The sequence below is a fragment of the Daphnia pulex genome, chromosome 9 (assembly GCF_021134715.1).
Source record: "Daphnia pulex isolate KAP4 chromosome 9, ASM2113471v1".
NCBI classification, from domain to species: Eukaryota; Metazoa; Arthropoda; class Branchiopoda; order Diplostraca; family Daphniidae; genus Daphnia; species Daphnia pulex.
In genome coordinates, this window is record NC_060025.1 from 8,721,299 (window position 1) to 8,732,930 (window position 11,632).

At 39.6% G+C, this 11,632-nt stretch overlaps 2 long non-coding RNA genes and 1 pseudogene across 2 annotated transcripts; all 3 read left to right on the forward strand.

The window, feature by feature from the left end:
• Window positions 1–401: 401 nt before the first annotated feature.
• On the forward strand, window positions 402–3,503 carry LOC124202395 (annotated as a pseudogene).
• Window positions 3,504–4,446: 943 nt separating this feature from the next.
• Window positions 4,447–6,842, forward strand: LOC124202396. The gene is made up of 7 exons (XR_006878064.1): window positions 4,447–4,600; window positions 4,714–4,838; window positions 4,902–5,023; window positions 5,121–5,485; window positions 5,551–5,680; window positions 5,788–6,116; window positions 6,186–6,842. It is a non-coding gene; the product is annotated as an uncharacterized LOC124202396 (long non-coding RNA).
• A 2,788-nt stretch (window positions 6,843–9,630) lies between these two features.
• Window positions 9,631–10,321, forward strand: LOC124202615. Its single transcript, XR_006878265.1, has 3 exons — window positions 9,631–9,945; window positions 10,028–10,132; window positions 10,213–10,321. It is a non-coding gene; the product is annotated as an uncharacterized LOC124202615 (long non-coding RNA).
• Window positions 10,322–11,632: the final 1,311 nt, after the last annotated feature.

Below are 11,632 nucleotides of genomic sequence, written 5' to 3' on the forward strand. Positions count from 1 at the left end.
TACCTGTTCTTACTACATAGGCTAGGAAGACCTGCACTTTTTTTCGTTGAGTTGTGTTATTATTGCGTTAGAGTGTCAACTCGTCTTCCAACCCCGCTCGACCCCACTCTCCACCATCTTACTGCCAACAAGTTCAGTATTTGTTTCAATATCGTAAATCAGCGTGGTCGTGCCAACACAATTCTGTCTTCAACACTTTATTGGTCAACACATGGTAAAAATGCTTTCCCGCATCCATTTATCGCAGGACAAACCCCTTCCTTGAACTGTACGAATTTGATAATTTTGATTTCTGAAAAAACCGCTAATTCTTATTTTTCTAGGCAGTCAGCCACCTAGTAGAGAATTTTCGTACTGCTTTTTGAAATCTCGTTTTAACTTTTAACTGTCGTCTGCTTCATTCGTCTCGTGATCGCAGAGTGACAGAAACGATTTTTGTTTTACTTATGGACGAAGTTATACTCATGGGAATCCGTCATCCTGTCAGGATCCCATTATTTCAAGCATGGCAGAAAATGAAGATCCTTTGGTTTACGAAGATGAGGAGGCGACGGAACAAGTAGCCACTGAAGGAAGTGGAGATGCTCCAGCAATGGAGGAAGTTAAAGGCATATCCATTCATATCTCTGGCCTCTGGGTGTCAAGATATTGAGTTCAAGCCGGAAATTTTGAGAGCTATCGTTGACTGTGGCTTTGAACATCTTTCTGAAGGTACTATTTTTTATTTCATTTTTACAAGTACCCTTGCATTGTTCATTACTAGCAATTTTTTTTTCAACAATCTTCAACATAAAATTGTAGTAGTAATGCTAAATGCTATAACCTGGGGCATATTTCTGTACCGTGCCAACATGTGGTCTTGGGCTGAATGCTGAACACCAGGAACAGAGAAAGAGAGAACTCACTTGCTTGATGGCAATTTGTTCTTGAGCAGTTGAGCTCCAGACTTTTGATATGCTTGTTTTTGGGTTAAGATATTCTTCTTAGAAATCTAACTCAACTCTTTAATGTCTTACAGTTCAGCGTGAGTGTCTTCCTCAGGCTGTTTTGGGAATGGATGTGTTGTGTCGAGCCAAATCCAGTACGGGTAAGACTACTGTTTTTGTATTGGCAACTCTTCAACAATTGGAGACGGTGGAAAATCAGGTTTATGTTCTTGTTGTTTGCCATTCTCGAGAGCTAGCAATCCAGATCTACAATGCATATGAATGTTTGTCCAAGCACATGACTACCATCATCAAGGTAAAGAACTTGTTACATGAATTCTGTAAAATATTACTTGAATTGAAATTATTTTAGGTTGGTGTATTCGTTGGTGGTGTGAATATTCGCAAAGATGAGGAAGCTTTGAAAACAAATTGCCCTCACATTGTGGTTGGAACCCCTGGTCGTTTAACGACGCTGCTCCGCACGAAGAGACTAAACCTCTGCACACTCAAGCACTTTGTTCTTGACGAATGCGACAAAATGCTTCAAGATACATGTAAACCGTTTAACTAATGTGTTATTTATTCAACTTGAAATGTAGTATTAATTCATATTTTTTCATCAAGACATGCTTCGAGATGTACAAGAGATTTTCAGCAACACACCTCGTGAAAAACAAGTGATGATATTCAGCGCCACACTGAACAAGGAGATCCGTCCTGTCTGCCAAAAGTTTATGCAAGATGTAATAAGCCCTTTCACACTCCGGTCAATAAAGCAACACGACCACCACATGAGCATCTCAAACATTTTGCTGGAGGGAGCCGAGGGTTGATTTTTGCTCTTATTCCTCCCCAATTCTCCAAACAACCTTGCATGTAGCGCCTCTTGTGTTTAACAAAATATGATCTTGGATGCAGCCAACTGAAGTGGACGTTGACGACATCGAGTCCAAACTCACTCTTCGCGGTGTCCAGCAGCACTACGTCAAACTAAAGGACGACGAGAAGAACGGAAAATTATTTGAGCTACTCGGCGTACTAGAGTTTAACCAGGTTAGCTGAACTTATTGTATTTGAGTGTTGCCGCAAATGATTCACCATTTCCCACGGATAGGTCGTTATCTTCGTGAGATCCATTGCGCGTTGTATGGCGCTCTGCGAGTCGCTAGGCGAGCAAAACTTGCCTGCCATCGCCATTCACTTTAGCATGACTGAGGCAGAACGTCTGTCGCGCTACCAACAGTTCAACGACTCTAAAGAGGTATGCTAGTTTAAATGAAATCAATTGTATTTTAGTTTTCATTTTCTATTTCTCTTTTTTTATTATCAGCGAATTTTGGTAGCTACACATTGGGTCGGTCGTGGCATGGCCATTGAACGTGTCAATATCGTTTTCAACTACGACATGCCTGAAAACTCAGACAGGTACCTGGATCGGGTCGCTTACGCTGGTCGTTTTGGAACTCAAGTAAGCTCATTTTCCTCTGACTGTCTTTTCACTATTTTAATTTGATTGATAAATAGGGTTTGGGAATCACAATTGTAACTGATGAGAAGGACGTTAAAGTTTTAAATGACGTTCAAGAACGTTTCGACGTTAGCATCACACCTTTGTCACATGAGATTGATTTGTCATCCCACACTAAAATCTGTCAATAAACGTTTGACATGGGTATGGAGAGATATGCGATTGAAGAGAGAGATGCTATTTAAAACGTTTCTTCTTTCTAACGCTAGAAAGCTTACCTTTGCTTAATCTGTTTCAGATATTTTTATTCACTTTTGTCTCGTACCTCAATTTTACTTTGTAATGGTTTTTACTCAATTGTTTTCAAATATTTTTAAATTGTTACGCGTCCAGCACTAATTCTACGTTCCATGTTGGATGTATTTATTTGTTGGCCTGTGTCAATACGGTGAAAACAGCATTCTTTTGGTAGGCCCATATAACCAACCCGGCATCTGAACAATGAGAAACCGCAAACCATTTTTTTAAAAGGCCGCTTTGTGGAATTCTCATTTTTGCTGTCTGCTTCGATTCGGAAGGGACCTGCCTGTGATAATTCCTTCTCAGCTCTCTTCTACGTAAATGGTGAATTATTGAACAACAACTTCGATTCGATTTTCCGGTCATGTTTTTCAGCGATTACGTCGAGCAGTTTTACTAGCAAATACTAGATTGCTTATTTGTTGTCCCCTAACTCGTCGACACTGTAAAAATGCTTTTCCGCATTTATTTATATCAGGACGAACCCCTTGCTTGAACTATTTGAATTTGAAAGTATCATTTTGATTTTTGAAAAAGCCGCCAATCTCGTTTTAGCTGTCGTCTGTTTTATTCGTCTCGTGGTCGTGATTCGTGAACACGTGACGTGGAATGATGGAATCGTTTATGTCTTCTGAATTGGTATTCTATTTTCTAGCATCTTTCATCCTACATTTTAAATTTGAAAATGTGCCGACGTTTTAGATTTTTTTTATTTTTGTACAAGTTCAGTTTTTGTTTAAACTTTCAATATCGTAAAATTCGTAAATCAGCGTGGTCGGAAAATTTGCATAAAAGTAGCAAGTGAGCTTTGTTCTTTGTACATTTCTAAGGATTGAATGCTAGGTTACAGAACAAATATGGACTTTTCATGTTTTGTGATTATCTTAAGATCAGTCCTTCAAAAGCCTAATACTGAGTTTTGAGACGTGTCAAATAGATGGCGTGTTGATTGTGTCAGTTATGGAATGGCGGTTTGCTGTCAAAAGTAAAAGTTAAGCTACTATCCTTTCTTCGTAAAATTACCAACAAATTCATAGTTAAATTCGAGTGATTCCGTCTCTAACTTGTCGGTGATGTGTTCTATTCCGTGTATGTGTTAGATAACTTTAATGTTTCTCATCAACTTACAGGAGGAAACGTGAAAGGGTTGTGGCCGTCGTGCAGCCTACCGTCAACTATTTTATTCCCTACTGAATGTGCATCGAAAGGATACAGGTAATAACCAACACTAGCTTTATCCATTTCTCTCACGTCTTGATATCAGTTTGGATTGGAATAATAGCTCTGGACTCTGGGGAATCCTCACTTATACTCGAGGTAACTTTGCAGTCAACATATGTGAGGAGTTTTAGATTCGTTACATTTTTTGCATATTTTCGTTGTGTTTTTTTGCATGCAAGTCAACCTGCAGACAGGTTGGCCAGTTTGTCCTAACGAACGCTTGAAGGTCACGAGAAACATTACGTAAAACTGGCATGTGGTGGTTTAGAGGTTGGGTGAGAACGACACGTGTTTCAACATTATCAAGCAGGTACAATAACCGAAAGGGTAAGCTATTTGGTATTCATTTTGATATTGGTTTTTGTAGACCCATCCCCAGCAACGTCACCTGCAGAAGGAAAGGCCAGTTTGCATTTATTCAATCGAAGGTCATGGAGATCATTAAGTAAAACCTTTCATGCAGTGGTGTAGAGGTTGGGTGAGAACGGGACCTTTCGCATCATTATCAAGAAGGTAAAATAACCGCAAGGCTTAAGAGGAGGGGTGAGAAAAAGTCGTATAAAAGGCGAGAGAAAAGTCGATACAGGGAACAGTCGTGTGAGCATCTCCGACACGGCAACAACTGCAGTGTACTTTTGCCATCAGCTTTCAGCTATCTGCCATCGTCAGTTCTTAATCATGGGTAAATTGTCTGTTGTTACATGGAGTTATGTATCGATTTCTATGTTATTTTCTCTGTGTCAATATGCCAGTTTTTGTTAATATTGATTTTTAATTATTTTATTTATTGTCTAGTTGTATTTAAGGAGAAAGAAAAGGCGAAAGAAATCAGTCGAGTGAGCATCTCCGATATGCAAGAGTTGCAGTGCGCCATTCATCACCAACTGCATTCTTCGTCGCTTTACCAGTTTCAATCATGGGTAGATATTCTGTTGGAGTTTTAAATATTCCAGTTATTGATAACTAAATTATCTATTGTCTAGTCGTTTAAAGGGAGAGAAAAGGCGGTAGAATTCATTCGTATCTCCGACATGGGAGCAGCAAATGCAGTGCACTATTTTACATCAACTGCATTCTTCGTCGAAGTGCTAGTTTTAAATCATGGGTAAACATTTTTACCTGGAGTTGTGAATCAACTTTCTTATTATATTTGTTAACATGCCAGTTATAATTTCATGTTACTGTTCAAATTAATTGTCTAGTAAACTTTGGCGTCGCGTGCTGCTGTTGGGTGTTGTATAGTTGACGGCTGGTTCAGCCATGGTGTACCAATGTCTCCTGGGTATGGCCGTAACAAATCGCAACGCCGCCACCTTACTACACAACATACGACACAACCAGTTGCTACACCAAGGCCCCCAAGTACTACACCACCAAGGCTCCACATTATTGTACCACAACTTATGCTGCCTGAGCTACTACACCGAAGCCCCGAAGCATTGTTCTTCCCCGAGCTACACTACCAGAGGTTCGAGTACTACACCGATGCTCTGAAGTACTACACCACCACGGCACCAAAGTACTGCACCACCAAGGCACCGGAGTACTGCACTACTACATATCATGGGTAAATATTCTGTTGCGTGGAGTTTTAATATGCCAACTACTAATACAAATTATTTTACTGTCTAGTCGTATGAAAGGAGAGAAAAGGTGAAAGAATTCAGCAGCCGAGTGAGCATTTCCGTTACAGCAACAGGAACTGCCGTGCACTAGTTGTCATCAACTTCATTCTTCGTGGCGTTACAAGTGTTTAATAAAGGTAAAACATTTTCTATAGAGTTGTAAATCAACTCAACTTTTTTTTCTATTTGTTAATATGCCAGTACCATGATTGACTATTAATGTTTGAATTAAAAAATTGTCTAGTTAACTATGGTGGCGTGCTGCTGTTGGGTGTTGTATCGTTGATGGCTGGGTCGACCACTGGTGTGCCGATTTCTCCTGGGTATGGTGGGCATGAATAACAACATACGCAACAACCGGTCACTACACTGAGGCCCCTAAGTGCTACACCACCAAGGCTCCAGATTATTACACCACAGTTTATGTTGGTCCGAGCTATTCGCAGAAGCTCCGAAGTATTTTTCTTCGCCAAGCTTCGCTACCTTCACCACGCCGCCTCCTTCCTAAACAATAACGTCAACACTTTCTTACTATACGAAGGCCTCCAAGTACTACGCCACGAAGGCTTCTGAGTATTAAAATTCAACTTACGATGCTCCAGCTAACTATAATAATGCTCCTATGTACTATTCTCTTGCCAGCTACTATACCGAGGATCTAACTTGTTACATCATCGAAGTTCTCAAGTACTTCACTACCCCCTACGTTGCCCCAGCTTACACCACGCAGGCACCGGAGTACTACACCAGGCAGGCACCGGAGTACTACACCAGGCAGGCACCGGAGTACTACACCAGGCAGGCACCGGAGTACTACACCAGGCAGGCACCGGAGTACTACACCAGGCAGGCACCGGAGTACTACACCAGGCAGGCACCGGAGTACTACACCAGGCAGGCACCGGAGTACTACACGTTAAACCGAGGCTCCAGTTTACTACACTACAACCTACGCTGCTCAAAACAACTACATTGATGCTCCAAAGTACTACACCACCAAGGCATCCGAGCATACACTACCACTACACCTACCACTACCACTACTTACGCTACCGCCACCTGCTACACCGAAGTTCCGAAAGCAGTACTCTGGCCCGAGTTACTACACCACTTAGGCAGCCGAATATTACACCATAAACTACGATTCCGCAATTTTCTACAAGGAATTTCCTAAATAGAGCCGAAATTTCTACTTCAGATTATTTATATTTGTCGGTTATTTCCATGGCCAATGCCCAATGGTCACTGGGAATTAATCGTTGACCTTTAATGAGAAAATAAAAGTTTTAATGCGGGTAATTCTTTTAAGACTTTTGTCAGTAACTTCAAGCCTTTCAACATTGCGACAGGTATCTATTGATGTTGAGTCTGTATGGCCTGTATGCCCGTCTGCCGAGTTGTCAATTGTTCAATGTTATAGAGGAGAATACCGTATTAGTCACTCAGCATACGGACATGTTCTTGTGGTTCGGCGATGATGTTTCAATGGTTAGTTACGAAAGAAACTTGTAACTGTTGATTTTTTCAAATCTTACAAGTGATAAGCAAATGACTGATGTTTGTATAAATGAAAGACTTTGAAGTTAAGAAAGTTATTGATACAATTCCTTAACAAGACTTGGTATAAATCAAGAAACAATGAACACTTGTAAAAAGAATTGTGTTATATTGTCCCACCTCCACCCACAATTCCACCACATTTTACAGTCACATACAATACATACATACATACAATTAAGTTAACCCATTGGCTGCCACGCCATACAACCCGTAAGTTGCTCTCTACTACTCTACGCGCCACGTCTGAAGGATCCATGACCAAGTGGGACTTGCCATTGCTGACAAGTCCGGGCTGACACGGTGACAGGAGAAGACCCATCACCGTATCGACAAGGGGGGAGAGGGGGTGCATTGCCTGAAACAGGCGCCTTGCGGCAAATTTTGGGCTTGGCGACTCTCCGAACCCGCGGCTTGTAAACCACGAGACCGAACAGCGCGGCCCGTGCTAAGGAGCTAGGGGAGAACAAAGGCGTGGCAGCCAACGGGTTAACTAACACTGGCACAAACATATTACCAACAACAAATGATGATCCGCGCTGACATTTTGGAGATACCAGCGGCGTTTTGGTGTCCATCTTCTCGAGGTTTCCTCTGCATTACCTGAATAAAGACACAACAATTCTTATTTAGTGACATGCCAATAAAAGTTACATAATACAGATAGAAACAAGTCAGGTTTTTAAGCTCAAAGATTTAAAGATACAATTTTTTTAACTTAAAATCAAACTTGCAATATTGAGAAATGTAAACTGAACAAAGCTCACTTGCTATTTTTTTGAAAAAATACCGGAAGTATACCGGAAGTAACCACAGCTCCTCAACCATTGAGCTGTCATCAAATTAAACCACATATTCGTGATCTCCATAAAATTTGGGGTCGATTAGGTGTGATTTAAACGAAATCCAAAATTTGGCCGAAATCGAGAATTTTCCTGAACTATAGTTCAGGAAAATTTTCAAAACCGGAAGTACGCGTACGTAAAAAAGATAACATGAACTTTACCACAAATTTGACGAGGATCACGAATATGTGGTCCTTTTGCTCCTCGAATGAATATTTACTTAACTACTGACTGAAATGAGCAAACCGGAAGTAGAAAAAAAAATCTCATTATCAAAAATCTAACAAGTGAGCTTTGTTGGAGGGATAGTTATCGTTAGTTTCCACTAAATAATTTCCACACAACAGCTGCCGATAAATGTTTAGAGATTTTCAAAGTAACTGAAACTGACTGTTTTGACAGCTGAAAAATTATCGAAAGCCATCTAGCGTTAGAAATAAGAAACGTCTACGTAACACACTACACTTCTTTTACGCGCAAGAAGGGCCTGATTTTGGAATTATTACACAGACAGAGAGTTTTACGCAATAGGATAACTAGTAAGTAATCTACGAAAATAAGTCAATCGTCCGGTACCTGGCCATAATCCCGTGGTGAGGGACTTCAGGTGTGTAACAGCGGACGGAAGCGATCACTGAAGTGATCCAGAAACTCGCCAAGTCGCCAGTGAAGTAAAACCAATTGTGTTTAGAAGCAGTGAAGCTAGATGAGCGTGCGTCGCGAAGATAAGGATGGAGAAGAACGTTGATGGAAGTCCCTCTTCCGTCATGGACAAAGGTCAGCATTGGCACAAGAATCACCGTGCCAGGACCACACGATTCCATAAAGAAACTGACTGCTCTGTAAAATAAAATGTTTTACATTAATAAAAATATAACAAAGAAAAAAGCATATCAATCTTTACCTTATCTAAGAAGCACACTGAAATGTTCATGATGAAAAAACCGTAAAAATGGAACTCACTGCAACCAAGAGCATTACTCCACATGTTGAGATAAATTTCCTGATGTTCAAGAAAGTATCATGAAGTAAGGCTGAAACTCTAAGTGGAAATGGGACAAGGAAATTCTCTACGTTATTTACAAATTTACACAAATTTATCTATGAGAAATAAAACTGTACCTATCTCTTAGCTGGGTTGCCTTCTTAACAGAAGTAAAAATATCCACAACAACAAACATGCTGTTGCAGGGTACGCCACCAAAATTGTGAGATTCAGGAAAGATCCTATGGTTCAAGAATACCTATGTTACATGAAAATATGAATTGTAATAGTCTGGTAGCAGTAATGGGGAAATACCTTATCTCTGCACATTTTTATTCCACTATATGTGTACTTCGAACATGAGTTTTAGGCTTTTGACTGCATGAGGATCTAATGATGGAAATTGACTCAGCGCTAAGTCAACTTGTTGGAATGACTGACAGTATGCATCTAGAATTTGGAGAAATAAGTTGGTACAATATAAAAATAATGAAACTATGATAAACTTACATAAGATACGAAGTTCAATATGGTATTTGATATCACAGGAATATAAGTATTAATTAGCTACAATTTGTTTCGCCTTTTTCGCCTCGTTGCACGATGTAACAACAACAAAGGCGACACTAGCGACATCTAGTAATGCGTTTTGAATCCTAATTCCTAAGTAGGTAACTAGATGTGGCTAGTGTCGCGATTGTTGTTTTCGCATTGTGAAACGAGGCTAAATAGGCGAATCAAATTGTTTCTAATTTAAACTTATATTCTTGTGATTTCAAATACCAAATTGAACTTCGTATCATGTGTAGGTATATCTTGACCTAGTTTCCTTATTTTTATACTGTTCCAACTAATTTCTCCTAATTCTAGATGAATACTGTCAGTCATTCCAACAAGTCAACAAGACAAGAAGTCCACTCAATCATTTTCCATCCATTAGACCCTCATGTTGTCAAAAGCAAAAAACTCATGTTTGAAGCCCACATGTAGTGGAATACAAATGTGCCGAGATAAGGTATTTCCCCATTACTGCTTACAGACCATTATAATTCAGAGTTTCTTATAACATAGGTATCCTTGCTCTAAAACCATATTAGGATCTTTTCTGAATCTCGCAATTTTGGTGGCATACCATACAACAGCATGTTTGTTATTATGGATGTTCTTACTTCAGTTTAGAAGGCAACCCAGCTAAGAGATAGGTACAGTTTAATCTCTCATAAGTAGATTTATGTATATTTGTAAATAACACAGAAAATTCCCTTGTCCGATTGCTACTTAGAGTTTCAGATACATGAAGTGTGTGAAGTGAATAACCTGCCATGTGTATGCACATGTACCGGATCTGCTTGATGAAAGTCAAATGCCATACTAAATTCATCACCCATATGATAAAGGTAAGCTTCAATACCACCTATCACCAAGCTATAAGTTACAATACTTCATGACACTTTCTTGAACATCAGGAAATTTATCTCAACATGTGGAGTAATGCTCTTGGTTGCAGTGAGTTCCATTTTTACGGTTTTTTCATCATGAACATTTCAGTGTGCTTCTTAGATAAGGTAAAGATTGATATGCTTTTTTCTTTGTTATATTTTTATTAATGTAAAACATTTTATTTTACAGAGCAGTCAGTTTCTTTATGGAATCGTGTGGTCCTGGCACGGTGATTCTTGTGCCAATGCTGACCTTTGTCCATGACGGAAGAGGGACTTCCATCAACGTTCTTCTCCATCCTTATCTTCGCGACGCACGCTCATCTAGCTTCACTGCTTCTAAACACAATTGGTTTTACTTCACTGGCGACTTGGCGAGTTTCTGGATCACTTCAGTGATCGCTTCCGTCCGCTGTTACACACCTGAAGTCCCTCACCACGGGATTATGGCCAGGTACCGGACAATTGACTTATTTTCGTAGATTACTTACTAGTTATCCTATTGCGTAAAACTCTCTGTCTGTGTAATAATTCCAAAATCAGGCCCTTCTTGCGCGTAAAAGAAGTGTAGTGTGTTACGTAGACGTTTCTTATTTCTAACGCTAGATGGCTTTCGATAATTTTTCAGCTGTCAAAACAGTCAGTTTCAGTTACTTTGAAAATCTCTAAACATTTATCGGCAGCTGTTGTGTGGAAATTATTTAGTGGAAACTAACGATAACTATCCCTCCAACAAAGCTCACTTGTTAGATTTTTGATAATGAGATTTTTTTTTCTACTTCCGGTTTGCTCATTTCAGTCAGTAGTTAAGTAAATATTCATTCGAGGAGCAAAAGGACCACATATTCGTGATCCTCGTCAAATTTGTGGTAAAGTTCATGTTATCTTTTTTACGTACGCGTACTTCCGGTTTTGAAAATTTTCCTGAACTATAGTTCAGGAAAATTCTCGATTTCGGCCAAATTTTGGATTTCGTTTAAATCACACCTAATCGACCCCAAATTTTATGGAGATCACGAATATGTGGTTTAATTTGATGACAGCTCAATGGTTGAGGAGCTGTGGTTACTTCCGGTATACTTCCGGTATTTTTTCAAAAAAATAGCAAGTGAGCTTTGTTCAGTTTACATTTCTCAATATTGCAAGTTTGATTTTAAGTTAAAAAAATTGTATCTTTAAATCTTTGAGCTTAAAAACCTGACTTGTTTCTATCTGTATTATGTAACTTTTATTGGCATGTCACTAAATAAGAATTGTTGTGTC